Source organism: Lygodium microphyllum, chromosome 18 (genome assembly GCF_053477565.2).
Source record: "Lygodium microphyllum isolate KBCC chromosome 18, Lygodium_microphyllum_v1.1.10, whole genome shotgun sequence".
Classification (NCBI taxonomy): Eukaryota; Viridiplantae; Streptophyta; class Polypodiopsida; order Schizaeales; family Lygodiaceae; genus Lygodium; species Lygodium microphyllum.
The window spans coordinates 121,186,743-121,213,740 of NC_141152.1; the positions used below are offsets into that span (position 1 = coordinate 121,186,743).

The 26,998-nt window shown below is 41.6% G+C and overlaps 1 pseudogene; it reads right to left on the reverse strand.

Moving 5' to 3' along the window:
* Positions 1-20,089: 20,089 nt before the first annotated feature.
* Positions 20,090-26,998, reverse strand: part of LOC148021317 (putative AAA domain-containing protein C24B10.10c) — a 30,202-nt pseudogene continuing 23,293 nt past the window's right edge.

The window sequence follows — 26,998 nt, forward strand, 5'->3', positions numbered from 1 at the left end:
CTCAAACCAAACTCAACTAACTAAGGTGGCATACTAGCTGAGCCACGAACTAGAGTAGATAAGGATAGCTGTCATCTAGCTATTATTCATGGGCGGTGTACCAACCGCATCTGCACAACTGACAAGTCGGTGACATAAATGCACAACGGTCACCCTGGCATATCACGAGTGGAGCTCGATATCTCAACACTCCCCCTTGAGCTCAATCCCAATTCTTGCACACCAAGGAGGTCTCTGAACTTGCGCAGCTTCTCTACGCCCAATGCCTTCATGAATATGTCAGCTACCTGATCCTCTGTGCTGACATAAACTAGATCAATAAGACCTGGTAAAACCCTCTCCCGCACATAGTGATAATGCACCTCAATGTGCTTTGTTCTAGCATGATAGACTGGGTTATTTTCCAAGTGTATACTACTCATGTTGTCATAATAAATGACTACTGGCCCATCTGTAGGTTGATGCATATCATAAAGTATCTTATGCAACCAAGCTACCTCACATGCAGCCATTGTTGCACCCCTGTACTCAGCCTCTGTGCTCGACAAGGCAACTGTAGGCTGTTTCTTTCTACTCCAAGTGACTGCAGCACTCCCAAAAGATAACACATATCCACTGGTAGATCGTCTATCAGAAATACTACCAGCCCAATCAGCATCAGTGTATCCATACAACTGTATCTGAACCCCAGTCTCATAAAATAGTCCATATTGTAATGTGGACTTCACATACCTGAGTATGTGTCTAGCCACATCCAAATGTGGTTTCCTTGGAGCCTGCATAAACTGACTTACCAATCCAATAGCATAGCTCAAATATGGCCTGGTAATAGTCATATAAATCAAACTTCCTACTATGCGTCTGTACATAGTAGGGTCTTCGAGAAGCTCACCTGTATCTGCGCCGCTCAGCTTCACATTCTGCTCCAAAGGAACTCAAATAGGCTTACAGCCTGTCATCCCATATTTGGACAGCATGTCCAATCCATATTGCCTCTGCAAGAGCCGTATCCCACTTGATGATCTAATCACCTCAATGCCCAAGAAATAACGCAGCTCTCCCAAATCCTTCATCTCAAACTTCTGCTTCAATAGCATTTTCACATGAAGGATATCTTCATCACTATCACATGTCATAATCAAATCATCAACATAAATTACAAGTAGCATAATACCTTTCTCTGTTTTTCTCACATAAAGTGAGAAATCTGCCTTGGAAATCTGAAAGCCAATAGTGATAAGATACTGTCCTATATTGTCAGACCATGCTCTAGGTGCTTGCTTCAAGCCATACAAGGCTTTCTTCAACCTGCAAACAAACTCAGGATGAACAGCATGCACATAACCTGGTGGTTGCTCCATATATACCTCTTCTTGCAAATCACCATGCAAGAAGGCATTCTTTACATCCATCTGATGTAAAGACCATTCCTTTGATGTAGCCATAGCAATGACTGCTCTTACGGTTGCCATCCTTGCACAACTGGACTGAATGTTTCTTCATAATCAATGCCATATGTTTGTGCATACCCCTTGACTACTAATCTTGCCTTGTATCTATTCACAGAACCATCTACATTGTGCTTTACCTTATAAACCCACTTACAACCAATTGCATTCTTATCTTTAGTCAAAGGTACCAATTCCCATGTAGCATTTGCTTCCAAGGCATCCATTTCTTCATCCATGGCTTTCTCCCATTTTTCTTTTCCCATGGCTTGCTCAAAAGAAGTGGGTTCTGGTTCATGTATCACTTTGACCATATAGGCATAGTGAATGGCTGTAAATCCATCATATTTCAGTCTATCCACAGGATACCTAGCTCTGGTAGACCTGCGCAAAGTAGGTTCACTCCCAAGTGCTCTCAAAATATCCCTGGTCTTCCTTACTCCAGGTGTAATAATAGAAGGAATACCCAACTCATCATCAATGCTCTGTTCTGAGCCACTGGATTCACCATCCATATAGGAGAGACCTGCATTCACATCAAACATGGGTTGATGTACCTTCTATTTTCCTTTTCGTGATACCTGCATACCACTATCTGCATTGCTTTGAGAAGATTCTCCTGATCTCAATCTGCCTGCCCATGGCAAAGAATGTGAACCACTGCTAGAGGACGCTCCAGGTCCACTAATATCTTGTGATGACTGCTGCTGTGAATTATGTGCAGCATTACCATTTTGTGTATCTACATTATCAATCACATTTATTGGTTTATACCAGCTACTCATCTCATCAAAAACAACATCTCTGCTCACTGTAAACTTAGAGTAGAAGGGTTATAACATCTATACCCTTTCTGCTCTGCAGAGAGTAACCAATAAAGATGCACTTCTCAGCTTTTGGATCCAAATTGGATATCAACTCATCTGGCACATGAACATAGGCAATGCAACAAAAAATTTTCAAATGAGAAATATATGGTTTCCTACCAGTATACCTCTCCTCTGGAGTCATGCCATGTATTGCTGCAGTGGGAGTCCTGTTTATTATGTAGACTGCTGTAGCAACTGCCTCAGCCCCCAGTAAAAATCTGGCAGGTCTTTTTCATTGAGCATGGCACGAGATACCTCTCCAATATGCCTGTTTTTTCTTTCTGCAATTCCATTTTGCTGTGGGGTATGACTACATGAATATTGCTGCTTTATGCCATGCTTCTGCAAGAACCTTGCAAACTCATTTGTGAGGTACTCTCCCCCTCCATCTGACCTTAGGCATTTTATTTGTAGGCCTGTTTCTTTTTCAACCATAGCTTTAAGAGTTTTGAAATGCCCAAAAACTTCACTTTTCTTTTTCATAAAATACACCCAAACTTTTCTGCTATAGTCATCAATAAAAGTGACAAAATAATGACAACCTCCAATAGATGCAGCTTTAGTAGTCCACACATCAGAGTGGATAAAATTCCAATGGCTTCTTACTCTCTTGAACATGTCTAGGAAATGGTTTCCTTGCCTGTTTTCCAAATTGATAGGCTTCACATACCTTATGCATTTCTGCAACCTTGAATTTAGGCAATCTTGTAACAATATTTTGGGCTTGCATTGATTTAAGTCGCTGTACATTAACATGACCAATGCGTTTATGCCAGATATCAATATCTGCAACTACACTGGTCCCATGTGCAAACATTACTGCACTGAATTCAGGCATGTCTGTATCCAATGTAAACATTCTGCCCTTCTTCTTTCCTTTTGCTATCAAGCGACCTTTATTTTTCATATCCTCAACAAAGCATCCATGAGAATTAAATCTGACCTGCAAGCCCTGCTCAACCATTTGACCAACAGAAACCAGGTTCTTGGTGATATTCGGGACATGAAATACATCTGACAAGTATTTCTTTTTCCCATCCTGCATAGACAAAGGAATTTTTCCAATCTGCACAATAGGATGTGCAGTATCATCACCAGTCTCCACAAATCATGGTTTTTCCATTTTCCTTGCATCTTGCATCCATTCTGCATAACATGTCATGTGGTTTGATGCACATGAGTCAACATACCACACATCGTTGCTTTCTTCTGCATTTGTCACAGAATTGGTCATGTGTTGCACCATAAACAAATGCTCATTTCTGTCATCACCTTGTCTACTAGAAGATGCATAATTCCCTTGTTGCAATTTTCCATTCATGATATCATTCTGCTTTTTATAGTAGTCTTTAGCCATATGACCCATTTTACCACAGTAGTAGCATTCAACATTGTAGTTTGCATTTTGGTCTCTTTGCCATCCACCACGACCTCTTTGGCTCCCCTTGCCTCTAGAGTTACCACGTCCTCCTCCATAGGATTGGTTTTCTTGAGTTTGCTGCATATTCTGATTTCTACCACGGCCTCCAGATCGGCCTCCTCTACCTCTGCCTCTACCTCTTCCAACATTTGAGTAGAAGATAGTTTCTTTTGAAGTTCCTCCTGAAGAAGATGCACCACCATTTCTCTGCTCCTCAAAAATTAGAAGAGCAATCAACTCCTCAAAATCATGAAATCTTTCATGGATGGAAATGGATGTTCGGAACTGTGCATAATCATTTCCTAGACCATTCAAGGCCATAGAAACTAAATCATCATCTTCCACTGGTGACCCAATGGAAGCAAGTGCATTTGCAATCTTCTTCACCTTCATGTGGTAGTCATTGATGCTCATACTTTCTCTTTGCACATTGTGCAACTCTTGCTTGAGCTGCATTTTTCTGGCTTGCATATTTGTGCTATATATTTTTGACAAAGTATCCCATGCCTCCTTTGGCGTACTTGCTAACTGAATATGCACAATCATAGAGTCTGAAATACTGATAGACAGCTAGTACATAACTTTTCTGGCTCTCTCATGCCATCCTTTAAATGCCTGCATTTGTTGTTGATTGGGAGCATCAGGAAGAACTGGTTCTTCTTCGTTTCCTGCAACAAATTTCCAATATCCTTTTCCCATAAGGAAATTCGTCATTCTAAACTTCCATGCTTGGAAGTTGTTCTTGTCAAGCTTTTCAGTGACAATCTGTGAAAGAGAATCAAACGCCATTACAGAACACTGCAAAAAATTCTGTCACTGCAAAAAAAACACAGCTTCAGCCTCACAAGGGCAAATCTGCAAAACTGATGAAAGTGGTATTTGACCACACAGTCACTTCCTAGTGACGATTTTGCATCAATAGTCAACAAGGATGATTCTGTAACTCCCAATGTCTCTGCGCATAGGCATACGATACAATTTCTATAGTAACTTTTCACCGACCTGTAGAACAGTGGTTGCACAGTATAAAACAAGGCCTTTTCCTGAGTGCGTGCAGAAAACTTCCACCTTCAAAACAGACCCCAAAATGGCCTCAAATAAAAAAAACAGAGCAAACAAGGGCTAAAGCCCTTACCCGCAGCATATACTACCCTCTTGCTACACCGAGAAGGGTGTCTCAATCTGAGACAATGCACTCTTGCACTTTCCGACTGTGCTACCTGCAGAGACTTGCTCCCAAAACATAAAAATGAAAGCAACATTGGTCCTCTTACTAGAACACCGCGAACTTGGTTTTCTTTCTTGAGCTCCTTACCATGAACAAGGCTTTGATACCATGTCAAGATTGTTGGAGAGAAGGAAGGAGTCTCACTTGTAGCTTTCTTGCTTGCATAATGGGGGAATATACACAAAGGTGGAGGTTGAAAACAGTTTTCCTCTTATTAGTTGTGTAAGCCAAAAAGAACTCAAGTACATAGAAATAGAAGAACCCTATATATGGGTCTCAAACCAAACTCAACTAACTAAGGTGGCATACTAACTGAGCCACGAACTAGAGTAGATAAGGAAAGCTGTCATCTAGCTATTATTCATGGGCGGTGTACCAACCGCATCTGCAACTGACAAGTCGGTGACATAAATGCACAACGGTCACCCTGGCATATCACGAGTGGAGCTCGATATCTCAACAGCTATAACTTAACATATGCTTTGATCTTAACCAGAAAAGTTAGGGTTCGTAAATCAAATCATACGTAGGCAATGAATCATGTGATTAGGAGAATGGTAGCGTAATTATCTTCAAGAATAGATAAGTAAATTGATTTAACCTAAACACCTAAACCGCGAGGGACTTGTAGGAATGGTTAAATCGATGCAACATATCCCAAGTGCTAACTAGGATTTAGCACGTCGAGGACGTGACCCAATCGCTCTTATTGCTAAAGCTAAAACTCTTATACCCTAAAGACTTGTCCACATTCACGAAATGTAGGGACAATAGGACATACTTGCGAGAAACTCGATTTGAATTTGAAACCCTAGGACCGACAACGTCGGCCTAGTGCAATCAGGAACGGATTGTTATAAAGACACCCAATCCCTGTTTCTTATCTAATCATGATTTCGTGATTAGAAGACGCCATTTGATGGGTAAAATAGTCCCATGGTTTTTGATGTGACACTTGTGCAACAAGTTGCAGTGTCGCATGATCTTGTGATTTGATCACAAGGGAATGGCCAATTCCTCGAAATGAGATTGGCAGATTCTCATGCAAGTTTATCTTGCAAGAGGATGAATAATCGTCCTGATATAGTACCTTTCTTGGGTAAAGTGACCACGATACAGGGATTAGATATTTGCTTGGAAGCAAAATACCAATCAGTAAATTGAAATAACATATTTTCTGCTAATAGAACTTAAGGTATTGGTTAAGTTGGGTTAATAGGGTATGACCCTAACCCAAGGATATAAGGGTTAACAAACAAACCCTTGGGGATCTTGCCAAGTCGCAATTGATCTCGGATCGAGTGCTGGATGCATTCGGAAGGAAGGATTCACTCCTTAGCAGTTGGCCAAAAATAACGACCAATGGAAATGATTGTGCTTGTAATAGTTTAAAGAGCACTGTTTTGCTTTGTTTGTTCAAAGAATTAAAGGATGAAAAGATATCTAATGCTTTAGGTTGAAGGCCTGAAGGGAGAGGTAGCTTCAGTTACCCCCGACTGCCTGCCTGACCCTAACCAAGGGGGTTGTTAACTGCACCGAGAAGGTGGACCGAACCCGCCGTGAGAGGTCTCTCCGTTGAGCGCTACTTGGAGCAGGAGGACGCTTGGGTGCCAGGGGGGGGCTCTGGCCGTAAATCCCTCGCCTTCCGGGCCCTGCACAAGAGGCCAATGTGACTCGGGATTGGATCTCAAGGCTCGTATACTAGTCTACGGGCAAAATCTTAGATTAGTAATCCCTGTGGATTGCTGGATAGCCTTCGGGCGGATTATGGATAAGCCTACGAGATGGACTTTATAAATGTATTTCAAAGATAAATATGATAACTTGTTGAAAAGGAACTTGTTTGACATTGCTTTTCTATGTTAAGTGCTATGATTACGTGAAGGAACCAGTGCCTAACTGGTTAATTAAGGAAGCTGATTGATGCATGTCCAACTAAATGTGATAGGTAATTAAATAACTAAAACAACCTGAGGAAAGTGCGATGGATGTGGCCATGGGTCCATCCTACGGATGGGTGGTCTCGGTTGGCCGGAAACTTTTCTCAATCATGATGGATAGCAAGAAGATCATTTCAAAGGATATGAAAAGCAAGGGTGTTGACCTAGAGTCTAAGTTACAATAATCCCAGATCACGCTATTTTAGGGGAACAGAATGGGACTATGCCTTATGGCAGAGAGGTCGAGCCTTGCATCCCTCTCGTTTTCCATTCTCCTTGAACCAAGTGCAGCGTGAATCCATTTCGGACCTGGCGTTTCTGCATAAAGTAGTTCACTCGGGTTCGACGCTAGTTGCCGTTTAGGAAATGACCATTAGGGAAAACCCTGATTCAGGTTGGTCTTAAGTGGGAATGGCCAGAATACTTTCGCTACGTGGCAGACGCGGAAAGTCATAGATCGCAAACCCCGTGACATTCCATGGGAGTGCCGAGCGAAGCTTTCTAGACCTCCTTTCCGATGGACTGCTAAGACATGTCTTGAAGGGAACAGGTGGACACGTTACAAGATACCTTAAATGCCAAAGGGATACAATGTATACACAGGAGGTACACGAGACACATGCACATGAAGATGAAGATGCAAGAAGCATGGTGGATTATAATCAGTTTTTGAGACAAATGAATCAAGTTTGATTTGAGTATGATGAGGAATTCGAAGTCTTTCATAGAAGCCATTATTCAAGGAATCATTGGGCCAACATTACAACAAAGACTCTAGTTAAGGTTGGTGATCTTGATGATCCATGTGCTGCACTCATAGATCATGGTTCAAAAATTAATCTTATGTCATAGAGTCTTTACTCCAAAGGAAGGGTGGCCGACAAATAGGGATCATGGGTGGAGAATTAGGGATGCAAACAACTCATCATGGGATTTGTATGGTGCTTGACCTAATGTGAAAGTGACTATTGGATATATTCGAGATGAGTAGGATTTCTTTGTATATGACATGTCTTCTAACCCTTTGATTCTTGGACAACCATATATTACTACAGTTTGTATGGATACTAAGGTGATGGATGATGGTTTTTCTTATCCTGAATAAGAAGTCGTGATGGGCAGCGTGCTATTAGTTCTTGACTATATGTGTGGATCATGAGAGGAATCGAGAAAGCCTTCAAAAGCATTCTTTACCAAAGATTAGCAAGGAGGTCAAAGAGCCTTGAGATATGATGGGTTTTCTACATGTACCATTGTAAAGTGGGAGTATGATGGTACATAAAGAAAAAGGTTCTCACCTAATTTAAAAGGTGAGAAAGTTTTTTCTACATGATTCATAGGGCTAACAACAAAAGATCCCATATGTTTTAGAAAGTTTCAAGACTTGCAAAGGAATATTCATAAACATATGATTGATACTATTGCTTTGATGGATTCCCAGCAAGCTCAAATCAAAGAGTTAGAACATAAAGTAGCTACTTTGGAAGCTACAAATGTGGCTTTAACTAATGAAAAGAATGAAACTATTGAGGACATGATAGATTCAGCTCATAATTTGGGTACTTGTGAGGGTGAATTGCAACATTCCCAAGACACTGTTGAATCACAAAAGAAGCTTATTGAAGATCTTAACTAGAAAATTTCTATTCTCTCTATTCCTCCTCTACCTCGAGTAGTTTCTTTTGTCTTATCTTCTACAAAGGAGCTTGATTAGTTGCAGCAAAAGGCTAAGCTATGTGATGGGTTTTTTGCTAAGGTAGAACGCCTTCAGCAACAATGAATGAACTGTGTGCAGGATGATTTTTCTCACTATGCTGAGTTGGTGTCACATCCCCCCTCTTTCTGGATTAAGTATAGTCAACAGAGGTTTGCCTTAGATATTTCTTTAAGAAATGTGGATTTCGAACCTCCAAGGGATGGATGGTCAACACTATGGACTGTAGATTTGTTGAGAGCTATCTTTGATAGATTTGTGGATGAGTTAGTTTCACATGAAACCTAGTTATTATATTTTATGTATCTCACACGACATCTACAAATTCTTGATGAGGAGGATCTAAATGTTTATGTCGGGGATGTCATTTTGCAAGGAGTCATGTATGTTCATTCAATGGAGCTCTTATTAGCAGAAAGCTTAAAGACTTATCATCAGCAAACATCTTGGTGTAGAGGGTATGCTTGGCATTTGCCTTTGGAGGATGATGCTTTGGAACCTCACCGTTTACAAAGTGTCTTTTATAAGTCTGATATCCAGCCATTGCAAAATCAATTGTTGAGCTATATTGCTGATCATCAATTGTTTACTGATTCCTTTTTCGAGGCCCTTAATTTTTGTTGTTCCATTTATTCGTTGGATCCTACTGATGTTCTTTCCTACTCTCTCATATCCTATCATTTTCCTTTATATGTTTCCCTTCTTTCTTCTAATCCTGACACTATTCCTCTTTTATTCTTTACTCCTTCTGGATTCTCTTATATTCTTGTTTTTACTCTTTGTTCTTTTATTGCTGATCCTACATCGTTTCCTATTCCTCTGAACTTCCTCCTATAGTTCCTCCTATTCCTTCTATTTTCTCCACAAAATCTCTTTAAACGTTTTTACTGAATTCTCCATCTTTTCCATCTTCCTTATCCCTTCACTTACCTTCATTTTATGATTTGTCTTATCCACCTTTGCAATGTTCCCCTCTCATTCCATTACCATCTCCATCAGATTCTATTAACCTTCCTCCCTAATCCATGCTAGATACACTTGGATATGATAGTGATATTCTTCGTAGAAGGCAATGGACGTCGCATAATTCTTTGACAGGACAATGTTTAATTGGCCTCTTATTCCAGGGTCCTAGGATACATGTGCTACATGTTCAACTTCTTATCTTCATTTTGCTTGGGTGCATGTTCAATTGGAGGATACTTTTGTATGCCTTGCTGCTCACTTTTGTTGGTATCTTGCTTTCATGCATCAACAGTCTCATATGAATACTCGAAAGAGTATCCCATAGTTGATCATAAATCCAAATGCGGATGTGACTGTTACTCAAATGGATGTCTTATATTACTTTGCACAGGCTTTCCCTACCAGGTTTCTTATTTTGATGGAAAGGATGTGTTGTTTGTAGTTTTTACAGAATGTACCTCAATATTTTGTAGATAAGAGTAAAGCTCTTGAGCATCTCAAGCTTAGCATGCATTTTAAAAAGAAATATCTTTGTCCTACTTTGAAGTGAAACCTTTTTCTTGTTGTATCCTCTTTTCTTAATGAGAAACTTTTTCTGTGCTCTCCATTTTTGGAAATATGTGCCATTCAGACTACTTGGTGTTGTATCTATGTGAGTTTTGTGTATGTTCTATGATCTATGTGGTGTGGTGTATTGTGGGAGGCGATTAACTATCGAGACCCATGGACTGCTTACTGTTTCAAGTGTTCCAAGTTGAGCACTAATGGCTACCTCTCACATAGTCGACGCACCTTCCATCTCTATGGGTGTAGTGATCTTACCTCCATGCCTGATCGAGTTACCTCCTCTCCCGAGCACTCTGGTAGCTCCATGATCCAAGTGCAAGCTTCAAGCAAGCTCCATCCTCAAGCTCCACACTCCAAGCTCCATTGCCATGAGCAAGAGAAGAGAAGAGAAGAGAAGAGAAGAGAAGAGAAGAGATGAGAAGAGATGAGAAGAGAAGAAGATGGAGAGCTTCTCCTCCACCCTCACACACTCACTCCCTCATAATCTCACACTCCCTCTCTCAAGCACAAGTTCAAGCAAGCAAGAAGAAGAAGAAGAAGACAAAGAAGAAGAAGAAGAAGGAGAAGAAGAAGAAGACAAAGAAGAAGAAGAAGAAGAAGAAGAAGAAGAAGAAGAGAGATCCTTTTGGCCGCACACAAGAATGAGCTTCTCATTCACTTTTCAACTTTATATACAAAACCCTAAATCCCTTTTGGACGGTCATCCCCTTATCCCCTTTTTTACATGGCCGGTCGTGGCCTAGGCCCTTTTTCCCATTATCCTCCTGTCTTCCTAGCTTCCTTTCCACTACCCGTATACATTTACAAATTGCACAGGTGAGAGGTCAGCACTCTTAAAATAAATCATTGTGTGCCTTGCGCTTTTTACAACAGTATAGACTCACATTTTTTCTCATGTGTATTTTTCCTTGATTTAGGACTTTTTTGCACTTCTTGTGTTTTTAGATTCTTCTTGGTGCGCCTTCGTCTTCTGTTTCACTTTTGCCTTGGCATTGTCTTCTCTTTAGATTTTCCAGCTTTTCCACCTTGTTCGTTTGAGGATTAACATTACCCTTCTCCTAGACGAGTGCTAGTCCCATGGCACTCACAGTCATAGGTAGCAGGCTTTAGCATGCACTGAAGACGTGGGTAGCAAGGACGTATGTGGTTGCCTTGGAGGATTTCTAGTGGTGGGTAGATAAAGGTTGTTGGGGCCACATTGTTGGTGTGGGTGGCTGGTGGTAGGGTGGTTGGATTTGGGAGTAGGGCTGTTCACTATTGGGAATTGCATTGGGCTAGCACAGGTATTGGTTTTTGGGGATTCTACACATGACGATTCTTGGCGGGCTTGCAAGATGCTAAAGGACAAGAATTCAGAGTTGAGTGTCGATGAAGAGTGAACAAAACTTTTGTTAGAGTCTTCAATACCTGCAAATTAAAACCTCTCATATGTGGTCTGTCCCTCGGGGTAGTGCTAGTCTTCTTTATCGTGCACAAGACATAGTTCAATTAGTTTGGGGGACAGTTCGAACTCTAAGAAAGCTGAGAGTATTGTCCTGCAATTGAGGACCCAAACTGTGTATATATTTTGGTGTAGATATTATGTGAGTGCTCGTGCATATTTAGATATTACGTAGTTAGAAGACCACGGGCTAGTTCCTTGTAACGTGTGGATGAAGCAAAGTTGTCCATTTTGAGAAGAAGTACACATGAAGGTGTATAGACACTTCTTCATGAAGGTGTATGAGACATCCTTTGCATTGTGACAGCATGATGTAGCATAATCAAACACATTGACACCAAACTTTTGGTAGCTGTAGCTACTGGGCTTGCTCGACGAGTACGGTGTACTTTTCATGGCCATTCGTGCATTGCTTACCACGATCGATTGCAATGATACTAAGGCGAAGTGCAAAAAGGAATCGTGCAAATGGGTCAAGGTGACAGTTCTAACCATAGGCGAGAAAAGCTTCCTAGGTATGTCCTACCCTTGATGTGCCCTGAAAAATTGTGGGGGATGTGTAGAGGGTTAGGGGACTAGGGACATAGCCAGCCGACCAAGGTCACTGGACATACCTAATTTGAGGACCCCTTGATGTCGTGCTATGATTGTGAGTGCTTTTCTCTTTTCTTTTCTTTTTTTTTTTTTCTTTTTCTTCTTTCCTTTTCTTTCCCACACTTCTTTTTCTTTTTTTTTTTCTTTTTTAAAGAATAACATGAGTACAATCATTGTAATACATTGAGGCCATAACCTTTCAATTGGATTGGGAAATGTCGAGATTCAAAGGCTACAAAACTGGATATCACAGTGATGATTGTGTCCCAGTCTCGTTGCTAGAGGAATAGTTGTTGAGATGGGGAGATACACTGGAGATTTTGCAAAACCTCTTTGTAACGTGCGATGTTGGTACGATTGAGGTAACAACTTTCGTGAGTGCCAGGTGTAGAGTTTGATCCAGAAAGAGAAAGTGGTCATCCACTAATCATGCTTTGGGCCATGTGATGTGAGCGATTGGCAAGGGTGATTTTCGCTTTCGGCGGTGTGGCTTCGTCATGGCTCTTTGTGAGGTTGGTGGTCTTGCGGTGACTTGGGCATTGAACACTTTCGTACAAAGACGTGTGACATCTTGTATCCACTTGACACTTCGTGAGAGTATATGCAAGTCACATACATCAATTATAATGAACAGATGCAACACAAAAAGATATTACTTTATCAAAACCCTATGGTGCTGACTGCGATATATATCCTCGGTGCTTGTTAAAGACTGCTATAGCTGGAATACGCCCCGTAGTCAAAGCAGGACGAATATCATCACGGGGGCCGTCCCTCTACAAAAAACACTATATGCCTCACCTCACCGCACTCCTCCTCATATGCGCTTGATAATCCATTGTTTAATCCCTTTCATACAAATAATTCTATCCTGCCTCAAAGCCTAACCTTGGTTCACATTTTGCAGATTTCCCCACAATAGCTGTCATGGAGCACACAATGCAGCTGGCATGCAAGGAAGCTCTCCTCTGTAGAAGGTAGCATAAGGCACTAGCACCCCCACTAGAACACTACGTGCCTACTCTAAAGAGGTATGCACCGAAAAGAGGCCCCAAGAGAAACTGCCTAGGATGCAGACCGAAAACTCCCTGAGCCAAGTGGACGAAGGCTCAAGTGAGCACCTGAGGTGTGGCAACACTGGTCGTGCAGGTCCCCCACTAGACGCTCGGGCACCAAGTGCTCGAAAGAAATGAAGGCAGCTAGAGACAAGTGGGAATTTGATGAATTGTTTAAAAGAATCTTGAAATAGCTATGTCCAAGGACTATACCATTCGGGTCCCGGTCGATATCTTCCCCACCTAGCTTAACAGGAGCCCACCACCGGCACAGCCCCAGTCGTGTGGTCACCCAAATTCACCATGCCTCATACAAATAGAATAGGCCCTATGTGTATAAGCTACTTGCCAAATGACATTTTGTCATGACTTTTTGTCCCCCCTAAGTGGTTAAAGGGACAAGCTCCCGAACTGTATAATCCTCCCTTACCTACTACTATTCCTGATTGGAAGTAGTAGCGGCTAGTTCAATGGACTGGCAACTATTGTGGTGGATTGCGGTGCCAAGTCCTTGAGTAGATCAGAAGTGGCCATGTCTTTTATTGCCTTTTGCACATTTACTTGTGTACATCAAGCATCAGTTGAGCTAGTCACAATGGATTGCACAGACATATCCTTAGGCTAAGAGCTAAGGGTGGTGTCATGTCCCACCTCTTTGACATTTGGAAGCTTAGATGGTGACAGAGATTGGGATTGAGTAGCTGCACTTGATGACTGCTGTTATGCTTCTTGTGTCCATTTAGGGAAAGAGGGTGTAGGAGACTTGGGACTCCTAGGTATTGGCCTGAAGATTTCCTTGAGGTTATTAGGCGATTCTGCTATTTGCTTTGTTGAGAAATCAGCCTTATCATGAGCAACATTGTGTCTATGATGCTCATTATCCTCTTAGAAAGTCAAAGGCTCCTTGGGCACTAGTGGCTTTTGCGTATCCTTAGCAATTACATTTGATATCTGCTTGTCAAGCACACTAGGCTGAGGATCTACCCTTCGAATAGTCATGTTTTGTTTCTTGATTTCGATCCTGAGGGGCTCGGTCACTCCAATTTTTTTGACTCGAGACTTGGTTTTTCATTTAGATTTCCTCCTGTGCTTCTCTGCTCTTGATATGATCTTGCCTTCAACTGATAGAGGTGGTTTTGCCAGGGGTTTTGGCACCCAAATCCATTGGTTACCTGCGTATTATCCTTGAGCACGTAGCAATGCTTTGGATATCCATCTCGGTGGTGTTGTGCTGGCTCTCCATCGATACCTTTGTCTATAAGGCTTGGGCTTCTTTTGGGGTCCTCTACGATATTTATAAGCCCAAAGCCCATCCTTGGCATTGTCTCCTGACCTTCTTGTTTCAAGCGTGGCCTTGCTCAATGGTTCTCGTTGTTCAACCTGTGCGTGTATCAACTCTTTCAACAAGTCCTTGCTCTCATTAGTAGGCTTGACTGTTATGTCAATACCTTCCTTGCCTTTCCCTCGAGGTTCCATGAGGTCACCCTTACTAAAGGTTGCGATGATCCTCACACCCGATAGTGTTAAGTGTATCCTCTATGCTACATAATCGGCCTCACACTTGGTCGCCCTTTTGAAAGGTCGTCCGAGGAGGGTTTCCTTCCCACAATTAGCACTATTTGGAGGAACATCGAATAGGATGAGAAAGCTTTCCGTTTCAATGGTTACAAGGATTTTGCACTTCCCCATAAGTGCTTGGGAGTGTCCCCCATAAGGAATAAGAGTTGCCTTATTTGGTGTGAGCTGTAGTTGGCCTAGTAGAGTCCATGCTTCATAGGTCAAGATATTAAAATCAGCTCCCTCGTCGATGAGAGCATCGACATAGTGCTCCCTTTTTGGTGAGTTTGACCCTAAGATAAGTAGATGGTAATATGTCTTTGTCTTCCGGATCTTGGCCTGTAAATTCAAGCCTTCTGATTGATGCCCTTGAGTCCCCAGTTGCACGACTAGATGTGGATTCTCCACTGATGTCTTGGATCATTAGTGCAGTGCTACTCAAGGTGCATCTATCATTAAGACTGTCATGTCTAGTTATCCTCATAGTCGTAGCTTGATGTTGTTCCATTCCGCTTTGACTAGATGTAGTCCGACGCAATGTATACATGCTTTTGTGGTATGACCTTTGTGCCCTTGTTGGCTAGATTGGCCCATTGAGGTTCTAGGGTCTTTGTTTGTCTTTGTTCGGGTATGGGCTTTTGGTTGCTATTTTGCAAGCGAGGATCTATGCTTGTGCAGAGCCCTTACTACACTAGATCTAATTTGGAGGACCTATCACGGTGTGTGTTTTCTCTCCAACCTACTTAGGGGAGGTGTAGAGGGGGCAGAGCCCCCTCTGTGGGGGTCCGGGGGGGCAGTCCCCCCGACCCGCATGGCCGTTATGATAAATGCCATGCGTGATTTGAAGGATCATTTATAGCCAAGTTTTGAACTACTTGCTCTTGATTTCAGCCCAGTGATAGATCTATGATGTGGTTTCGGCTCTATATAGTCTCTCGGTCAGTTTTAGGGTCGTTTATAGCCAAGTTTTGAACTACTTGCTCTTGATTTCAGCTCAATGATAGATCTATGATGTGGTTTCGGCTCTATATAGTCTCTCGGTCAGTTTTAGGGTCTACAGGTTAAAATTTGAAAAAATCCAAATTCAGCCCAATAGGTCTGAATTGCAGGGGCGGAATGCCCGATTCGGCCCATCCCAATGGCCGAGGGCCCAAATGAGAAAGGGCCGAATGTAATTGGTCCAAATGTCAGATTCGGCCAGTCCGAGTGTGGATGTCTGAGGGCCAAGGGTCCGAGTGGGTTGAGGGCCGAGTCAGGTTTGGCTGAGTACCGAATGGTGAATTCGACTGGGATGAATGGAAACTTGTCCGAGTGGGGTTGGGCCGAGTTGGTAGGGCCGAGTATCAACTGGTGCAAATGCTTCACTCGGACGGGTCGAGTGAAAGGCGTCCGAGTGTAGTTGGCTGAGGGCTGAATACTAAAGGGTTGAATGGATTGAGTGGTCCGAGGGCCAAATGGCTGAGTGATCTGAGGGCCGATTCTAGGGCTCGGCCTATAATTGCCGTCAGGCCGAGCGTGATGTGTTTTTTCGCCGCACTTCCAAGAATTCGTCGCGTCGAATGATTGATGCCTTCTTACCTATTGAGCACGTCCAGATCCAAGCTACTCATGTAGGGGAAGGTGTGGAATTACCTGTGCTGGGAAAATAACTCTTAGATGACAAGATCAAAGGACATCCACACAATGAAGCTCTCTCCCTATCTCTAGCTCTCCTGAAACCCTGCAATGCAAAATGTGGCCTTTCTTGCTACTCCTAGCCCCTTATCACCTGCCCAGGCCTGTACTCACCTTAGTCTTGCTTCCCTTACTAACATTTAACCCAAATTTTCATTTTTTTCCCTTCCTTTCCCTATTTCAGCCTGTTATACAGCAACAGAAAACCCTACTGTGTGCTCCAATGTTTTGCTCCTATCCTTCCTAAATGCAAGAAAAAATCATAAGGGAAATACTTACACTATTCCATCATGCTTTCCCAAGTCCAAAAACCAAAAACCTACTTGCTAAGGAGATTGAATACCTCTTCAAACTCCCTCGCTTCCTATCTACCTACCTCAAGCACCAGCTGGGGGAAAACCCTACTTCAATGCTCGATTCAAAGTGTGCAAGTGCTCAAGGATTGAATCCGTTGGTCCTGGCAATGGAACCAAAATGTGGGAGGGGATCCACCATCAAGACCCACGGACTGCTTATTGTTTCAAGCGTTTCGAGCCCAGCACTAATGGCTACCTCTCACATAGCCGATGTAGAGTGGAGCAGTAGACACCCCCTAGACAATTATTAGGGGCAGTCTTAGGGGGGGTCACTCATGAATATATATATATATATATATATATATATATATCGTGAGTTCAAAATAAGGGGTTTCTAAAACACAATTTTTATGCATTTTTTACATACAGAAGGGTGCCATATAAAGGGGTTACGTACAAATTGAACAGAAAAGGGTTGTGTTTTATTTAAGAAAAATTTAGAGGGTAGGATATTTATAAATAGGCCATGAATGCACATTATATAGAGAATATATATATAGTGAGCCCTCGAAGCGGGCAACCAAGGAACATGCCTAGAGCCATATTAGGCTGTGAATGAAAAGGGGGGATAGCATGAGTTGCATTCTTCATTTTTCATTCACACCCCACATCAATTTTATCACTTAACATACATTGAAAAGTTGAGAGCCTGAATTCACACAGTGCACAAAAGAGAGCATAAACACACATCCACCGAGTGAGTTACGTTGAGGAGTGTCTATAAATAACAAGGAACTCACTTAGACATATTAACCCAAAGGAACCCATCAATAGGAGACGACCCATAGATATAGCTGGATAATTGAAACCCTAAGCATAGGACCCGGCTAAAAATGCAACATGGTAGAGTCAAGCACTAACCACGGATGGGATGGAGGGCTTGACCTATGCGGCTTTTCAACAGAAATCCAGTGGCTAGTCCCAAATTATGGCTTACAAATCCAGACACACCACCATGGTAGGACACTTGAGGATATCATAGCATACCTAGTAGAAGAGGAGAGAAGACTAGCACGGGAAGTTTTACACAGTATGACGAACTATAAACGGGAGTAGCAAGGCAGGAGCTTGCAATAGTAGAGCATAGAAATACAAGAGATCCAGCAAGTGTTAGCCTTGGCAAGGAGAAATAGAACAAGTCCTGATGCCGAGAGGAAAAAAGTACTAGAGGGAGATCTTACGCTAAGTGAGTTTCTCATGAAGCGATTGTTAAACAACGCTTCAATTGAACGAAGTGCCACTACAATGGAAATCTCATTGCTTGTAGGATTAGGGGTTACTCAGAGCTCCAAGAGCCAGTCTAAAATCCCGATAGCCGTGAAGCAGCTAGACAAGTACCAGCCAAACAATGACCCATATACCTTCATAGAGTAGTTGCCAACGGGCTCACTGATCTTACTTTGCACTCACAAGCTTTCGATCTATGCTTAGGATATAAGTGTAGGACTTGGCACACGAGTCTAGATGCTGCCGACGAGCAAATTGACTTTAACAACCTCAAGAGCTTCTTCATTAAGAGATTCTCAGAGGTTGGGTACTCTGACAACTTACTAGTGTAGCTGATGAATGTCGAGTAGAGGGATAGTAAAGATATCCGAGATTACGTGACCCATAGGAGGAGTCTCTTCAAGAGAATCCCAATTGGTGAGCAACCAACCGAGAGAGTAGTGTCCACAATATTCATTAATGGAATATGAAGTGAAGAGCTCTACAAAGCCTTGGCCAACAACTCGAGCTTATAGCAAGATGCGCTGATGAGGGTCTTTAAAGGGACTATTCAACTGGACGACCAGCTCAAGGAGACAAACTCTAGGAGCTCAAATCAAGAAAAGACTGCCTCTAGGAATTCCTAAAGAGCTTCGACGACAAGCGAAAGGTCAGCAGGCCTAAAAATACTCAAGATAAAGGCAAGGGCACTGACTCGATCCAGGAGCTAGCAGAGATGAAGATGGAGCTAGCTAGACTGCAAGAGATGATGAGATGACCAATGCGCCCCCACGTCCAATGCGTGTATTATGGCGGGAACCACCTATTACGAGCTGAGTGTCATGACCCTCTGTCTTGACCTTGTGCGAATTCGGTCACAATGCCATGCATTGCAGACTGTCGAGGAGACTCTCGTACTTGCAACCATATAATCCACCATACCTAGTGAATAGACTACCAAACGTCTGAAGGGGAGCCCTACTAGCTCTTCCAGCACTCAATGATGCCAAGCCCACCATTCCTAGGATGGAGATAAACCCTACGGGCATTCGTAGTCCACGTGGACCCTACATGACCCATCCACCAAGTGACACTGTTGCGCGAGCAGTGATCAAGAGAAAGCCCCACTCAAAACCCGATAATGAGACATTAAGGAGTGCCGGTTGGGGGTATTGACTTTGTTTGATGCACAACTCAACACAATAAATTTTAATGTTTCGACAAAACACTATGTGAACCACACATATAACCACACACCAAACAAACAATGCCTCTTGTAGCTCAAAACAACTTAAAAACCAAATACGCATAGAACATCACTTTAACTCAAATTTCAAAAAACACAAACAATTTGGAGACAAAACCAAATAAATTGTATTCTCATACCTTGAAAGCCTTGAGCTGATGCTTGGCACCACAACATCCAAATTCTTCGACTTTACAAGCTAACACAACAAGAGTTTGCTCTCTCGCATGCGACCCTCCTCTCACATCTCTCACAAGATACAAGAAGACTCCAAGGGGAAGGTCTCTAAGACTCCTCTCACATCTCCTTTTATAGTTTTTCATCCACACTCACGTTCTCTTATGCTTTTGGCTTTTCAAAAAAAGCTAAGGCTTTCTGCCTTTAACTTTTTTAAAGAACGTAATCGTTTTTTCTTGCCAAAAAAGCTTCACGTTGTCATGTTGTGTCAAACTCTGTTGCCATCCTCCTTGTGCTTCGAATTATACTTCCACCATATGTGTTTCCTTTACAGCCATTTAGCTTGCATTATCCTATGTCTTCATCAACTATCATCATTGCTCACAGGTTGCCATCTAGAATTTATGCTTTAAGATTATAACATTGAATTTTTGTATTTTAGCATGCCATTCAGCTCGTAATTAACATCGTCATCTTGTTTAGAATTAACAAAGGCTTCCCTTTGTTCATTAGTCACCTGCGTTCCGAATGCTAACCACCGTGTAATTTGTCATCACTTCAATATGTTGTCATCCTTCATCGTCAATTCTATGATGTTGAATTTCTAATTGTCGTTTGTCTAGTTGAGTAGCTATGTCAAATCAGAACCACTGTAGCCATCACACAAGTTAGCCACACGTTCAAAATCAAAATCATCCTTCACATTTTCATCTTTCAGAAAAACCTGCAATATGCTTGCCCACTCCTTCAAATCCGACATTCCTACTTCAAATGCCCGAGGTAGTCAACGCAAGATTGCTTAATCCAAATCCCATGGCCTACTGGTTGCTGCAAGAACCATGACATGTGTTTTTTTATTAGTGGTTGGTAAAGCTATCCCATAAATCCATGAACTTGTCTTCATATTTGTGTAAGCTTCGTGGTCTGAAGCTCTTCACTATCTTAGAAAACTGTCTACTTCTTCTATGAAAATGATAGAGGGCCAAAGTTTGTATGCCAGTGTAAAGACAACCATCTCCAATTTCTTGGCCAATTATAGTGTTTTGGCTGTTCCAGGAGGTCCATAGAGTAAAACTCATTTTTGCAAACCCAATAGCTTCCCATGTGCAAACAAATCTAGTCTCTGTAGAGGAAAAATCACTGGCTCATGTAGTGATTGCTTTTCCTCTTCAAGGCCTCCAATTCTTTCAAATGTTACATCAATGTCATCAAGAGTGATGACATCACAAGCAATGATATCCTTGTAGTCTTCTAACTCCCCCAAGTCTTCAATGATTGATATTTCCTTTATTTGTAACTGGTTTTGTTCATGCAATGTGCCCTAAAGAATATGCTTCAAAAAATGTACGTCATGCCCAATCTTCCACATATTAGTGAGTTTGGAAATCTCTCAATTCCCATTTTTTGAATACTAAAAAGGTGGTACTCGGATAACATGCCCATAAGTTTCTCAAAACCATATGATGTGACCTATCATTGGAAAGAGCTTGAAAAATGGAATCTATTGAGCTATAGAGCACTCGAGTTGGAGTTATAGTGTTCAAGTTATGACAAATCCAAAGATTTGACCACATGTCCCAAACTTATGGGAAATTCCCATATTCCCCAATATGCAACCATTCAAGGGATGCTTCACATGCCTATCTACATGTGCTTGTGCGCCATGCATAATGCAAACAAAGTTCCTTGATTATTTAAATCCTCAACCTCAGCCCCTCAATGCTCAGCAAGAAAAGATGTCATACTCCGCTCCACCCAAAGTCTCACAATCACTCAAGAAAATGATGGTTCTTAAGATGTTGACCACATAAGAACAACCCATCTCAGAATTGGCGGCGTCCTTCACGACCCTGAAACTCACCCAACCACCTTACACACTCATCTAGAGGTTCCTAACTTTGTGATGAACATCTCAATTATCATGCATGCAAGAAATGTGTGTTCTCAATGGCAGGTGCTCTCTCATGTGCATGTGCAACTAGAATTCACTGCATATAGCTAGCATGCTGTGCTTGTGCTCAACAATGGTGTGAAATGTGTATAAACCCAACCCATGGCATGGAAGTATTTGAGAAAATCAAGAGACGACCCCCGAATGCAGTGTCTCAACAAGTGCATCATGAAGGGCTGGTGTGAACCTATAATCCGTGTGATGTGCAAGAATCTCAACAAAAAATCAAACATGTTCCACGATATTCGACAGCTACTAGCAAATTCCAGCTTCAACCTATCCAATAAAATACAAAGCTCGACCAAGGCTATCAAGTTTTCCAACTCAAAAACTCAAAAAAAAAGATGAAAACAAATCCTAAGCTAGACAAACACAAGAAATCCATTTACAAAATGACAAAACAAATAGTCACACAAATAACTAAGCTAACAGAAACCAAACCTAACTATAGTTTGACTAGGGGCTTTTAGTTTTCAAAAAAATGCTTGATAACGCTCCAATCCAGTATGTGGAGAAGCCGAACGACGAAGAGCCTTACATACACCCTTACATCTTGTATGACGAAGAGGGCAATGTAGTTCGTATGGACTACTAACCAATACCACTGATGGAATTAGGTAGAGAGAGAGGTAGAGGCTTAGGAGGGCAGACCCAAGAGCCAATCACATGTTGGAGACCTACAGTCACCCATGACATATCTCTTCACACTGCCCTGAACGGGAGTAAAAAAATCTAGACAAGGCTGATCAGAGATGTGATGAATGTGGAATTGCACACCTCTTTGTTGATTTCCCTAGACGAAATCCCTCCTCTAACTCGACAAACAAGCCATCAGCACCATTGGGGTTGTTCGATGTCGAGATACTCAATGAGGAGGCCATGCCTATCTAGTTGCATGTCATGACCCACACATAGACAAAGTAGGCTGGCATATCATTGCAAGGGCCTAGCAACTTAGATGCAGACTCAATGGAAAAGAGAAGCCATAGAAGAAGGAGGAAAAAAAACGGATGCAAGGATCCCACCGCTAAAAACAGAGAGTGCCACAACGCTGCCTCTGGTGGGAAGGAAAGTGATGGATACAGAAGCAAAAATGTTAGCAGAGAGTGCCACAACGCTGCCTCTGGTGGGAAGGAAAGTGATGGATACAGAAGCAAAAATGCTAGCCCCAAGGACGATTGAGAAGGGAAGTGCAAACTGTTGAGAAATAAGGCAAAAGCCTAAGCCTTATTCATGGTTGAAAAGTGTGTGTTGGAGACTTGTGAAAGAGAAGATTGTAGAGAAGATAGTATGAGAAGAATAATGAGAGGAGAGCATGTAGCTCCTGATCTCTACTTGCTCCATCGTGGTCTTCCTCTAATTGAAGTTTGTCAATTGGTATCAGAGCAGTCTGGGCAATTGCAATTGTCCAAGTTTTTGCTGTTTAAACCTTAGCATTTCTATTTTTGTGAAAGCATTCTCTGGAATGGGTTTGTCACTAGGTGTGTGACCATGAAAGTAGAGCAAACCATGAATGCAAATACGGTGGACTAGCCAGATGTCCTACTATTGCTGCTACTGGCGATTGTTGCTCCTAATTTTGCAGCCACTTGCATCCAAAAGTAAGGTGTTAAGTTGATTGATCAACTGTCAGGACTCAGGTCATGAAAGTAGAGCAAACCATGAATGCAGATACGGTGGACTAGCCAAATGTCCTGCTACTGCTCATGCTGGTGATGGCTGGTCCTAATTTTGTAGCCACTAGCATCCAAGAGTAAGGTGTCAGGTTGATTGATCAACTGTGAGGACTTAGGTCATGCTGAGATTTTGATGTGTCTAGTCTACCTGCTATTATGCGGGGATCGAATCAGCAAGAAGCCCAAAGCCAATACGAAGTTCTTCCTCCTTGATAGTCATGCTAAGATTTTGATGTGTCTAGTCTACCTACTATTATTCGGATCGGATCAGTGAGAAGCCAAAGGTAGTACAAAGTTCTTTCTCCTTGACATCAACTTCTGCAGAATTCTATTGTCTATGTGCATGCCTTCCCCAAAACATATTCGATGTCCCTCATCCAAGGAGTGTTAAACAACCTGCTGAACTGGGGAGGTTTGAAGCCAAAATTTGAGGAGGCAATTTGGTGGACAAGGTGGCTACAGTTAATGAGAGACTAACACAGCTAAGAAGACTGGCTTAGAAGATTGCACTAGAGCAAACAAAGGAGGGTATGCAAAACTAGCTTGTCCTGTCTGTAGGGAAACAACTCCCGACGTGAAAAGTATGCAAATACATCATGATATGCGGCATCCTAAGCTACCATTTGAAGAGGACAAGTTGATTAATCTCCATGCATCTACTACTTCAGATAGCAAAGGAAAGCCTAGAGTGTGAGGGAGTTTCAAAAACTGAGCGCATGTCTTTTAAGAGGTACTGAAGTGAACTGGCACTAGACCTTAACAACGGGGCTATGGAAGGGCCTTCAGTGTTGTTGGGTGTTTGCAGCATCGTACAGGCTTCTGTTTGCTCAAGGGAAAGTTGTAATGCATTAATGTCTTGCAGAGTTGAAGTGTTTGGTGCCACTACGTATGCCCATGGTACATAGATTGCAATTTAGATATCATACAATACCTTGTGGCAGCATACCATGAAAGGTAATGAAATATTTGGTTTGTTTTTTCCTAATATATCTCAAATCTATTTTTTTGTAATTATTTTGTCCTCCTTGCCTTATACATCTCATTGCAGCCTAATACTGCTCAATATTGCCACAAAAAGATGCTTTCTGAGCTAATTTAACATATGGGTACCATGATCATGTGAAGAATAAGTTCCTTAAGCCTATAAGTGGAGAGGGGGAGAAAGAGAGAGGTACTAACATTATTTTCCTTTATCAAAATATATCTATTGAAAAATTTATCAAAGTATTTGAGATCATCACCCAAGACAATGAAGTGTAAGAGAATATACACATAGTTAGTTGTATAGTGTTAGAGTAAGGTGACGGCCACAACTACAGATGGAGGGTTTGCTACAATGCTAAACTCCTTCTAGAGCATCTGCTTAGGACCCAAACCAGTGATGTAAGTCAAATTTTTATAAACTAACTTAGTCTAGTGTTAATGACTTTATAGTTAGCCTCAAGTTTATAACAATATATCAGGGAATTTGGGAATTCTCATATAGTTTAGGAATTCCCAACATATTGAATATTTGGCCACATGATCAAATCTTATTCTCTTACTTGAAAGTGCAGTCTACCCTAATTAGTATATAAGTTTTCTTTCCAAGTTCCACTTTGAAGTATGGGTTAAGATTTAGCAATGTGGCCAAATTTTTACCCCGGTATTTGAAAGTGAAACTTGGGAGATTTGCAAATTCTCTAATGTGGTGTTTTATAATTTTATGCAAGGTGATCATTTAGCAAACTACATAGATCTCAATATCACATGCCTATGTACCTTTCCACATAGCCCACTCTCTCAGACAAGTTAAAAGGGTAGAATCCCATTCAAATACCATAGATTTGGATGATATGGAGCTTAGTAATGAGGTAAAGGATAGCATTGATGGTTTTGAGAGTTTAGATTTAGCGAGAATGCAAAGATTGTAAATATGGTATAATTTTTTATACAAATTATTTCTTTTCCTATTGTATATAAAATACAACCTTGTTGTCAAGAAGAGGACATGAGAGAGTGCAAAAGAGAGAGAAAGACTACAAGAAGAGAGAGAAAGAGAGTGATGAGGAGAGAGAAATACTAGAAAAGGAGAGAGAAAGACATAAAGAGAGAGGAAGAAGCCATGAAAGCTTAAAGAGAGAGGTGAAGATGAAAGGAGACTTGTATTATTATCTGATGGTGAAAAATCAAGTCCTTAACACCTTATATACCAACCAGTATAGCTAATATTTTCCCATTATTAAATCCCCCTCTCTTACATTCCATCTCCACCCGAAGGTTTTTGCCCTAAAAAAATTTTTGGGCACTTATGATAACTGGGTAGGAGCATATCAGAGTACTACTCTACTGCATTATTACAGGGGTATACTAATGAGTGAAGATGTATTATTGTGTATGAATGAAGAGGTATTATTGTGTATGATGGGTCATTGGGGTATGTACGATACATGGGACTTATTGGAGAATTATAAAAGTGAAAATTTGATCCAAATATCTTGAGTAAATGCGAGTTGCAAATAGTGGACAGCAAGTTGTTTACTACAGGGCCATGTTGTAGTAAATCTGTCAGAACTTTTTGTAGGAGACTTCCATCGGGGTGTGCCATATGTCAAAACGGAGCTCTTGAGGAGTACTTTCAGGCCATGTATTATGTTCATTGATGTCCACAATAGTACAGAATAAAATCCACTTTGAAACAGAGAGTTATTTGTAGTTAATCTGAGAGAAAACATGGCCATAATTAGCTAGATTTCAGCTAAATCTACTTCTAGTAGGTATGGAAAATCTTCCAAAATTGAAGGCGGCCTCCAAGAAGCTTCCTCAAGTGGTAAACCTTGCCACTTAATCAAGTATTCCATGATGGAGCGAGAGCGTAGCTTCTTTTCCCTTTGTCCTATGACTTGCTCGGGTATGTATTGAATGATGTCTTCTTCATTTATCAATGGTAGCTCCTCAACATAATCCACTGATGATCCAATGAAGGGTTTCAATTGAATCACATGGAATAAATTATGAATCTTTGTAGATGGGGGAAATGCCAACTATTATGCCAAGTCTCCCACTCTTTTATCAATCTGGTATGGCCCATAGAACCTATGAGCTAACTTGTTGTTGGACCCATCCTTAAGGGTGGCTTATTTGGACTTGGGCACCTTCAAAAGCACCAAATTACCTTCTTGGAACTTAACATCCCTTCTTTTGTTATTAGCATAAAGCTTCATTTGATCCTAAGCTTTCTTCAAGTTGACTTTACACTACTCAAGTAAGGCCTGCATTCTCTCCAACTCCTCCTTGCTTTGTGGGCTTATCTTATCATTGAAGATAGCTATTGGAGGGGAACCTTATAGCCATACAATGCCTCAAAAGGTGAAACTCCAATGCTAGAGTGTGTAGAGTTATTATAGGAAAACTCAGCCAAATGCAACCATGAGTCCCAAGCATGTTGTACATCATGATAAAAATGTGTCAAGTAAGTTTCTAGCCCCACTTGTTAACCCTCTCTATGTTTGGCCATCGGTCTATGGATGGTAAGTAGTGGAAGGGGCTAATTGAGTGCCCATAGAGCTAAAAACTGCCTACCAAAAGTTACTCATGAACTTAGCATCCCGGTCATGTAGAATGACCTGTGGTAAGCCATGTAATCTTAAAACATATTCCATGATTTGGCTGGCTACTTGAGAAGCATTATATTGAGTCTTTGAAGGAATGAAATGGGTTGCCTTGGTGAGTTTGTCCACAACTACATAGATGTTCCATCCTTTTTTAGTCACCGGTAGGCCGATAATGAAGTCCATAGTAATGTGTGTCCATTTTCCTTTGGGCATAGACAATGGCTGAAGTAAACCAGTTGGTTTTAGGGTGATGTCCTTGTTTTGCTGACATGGCACACAACTCAAGACAAAATCTTTTACATCCTTCCATAGACCCTTCC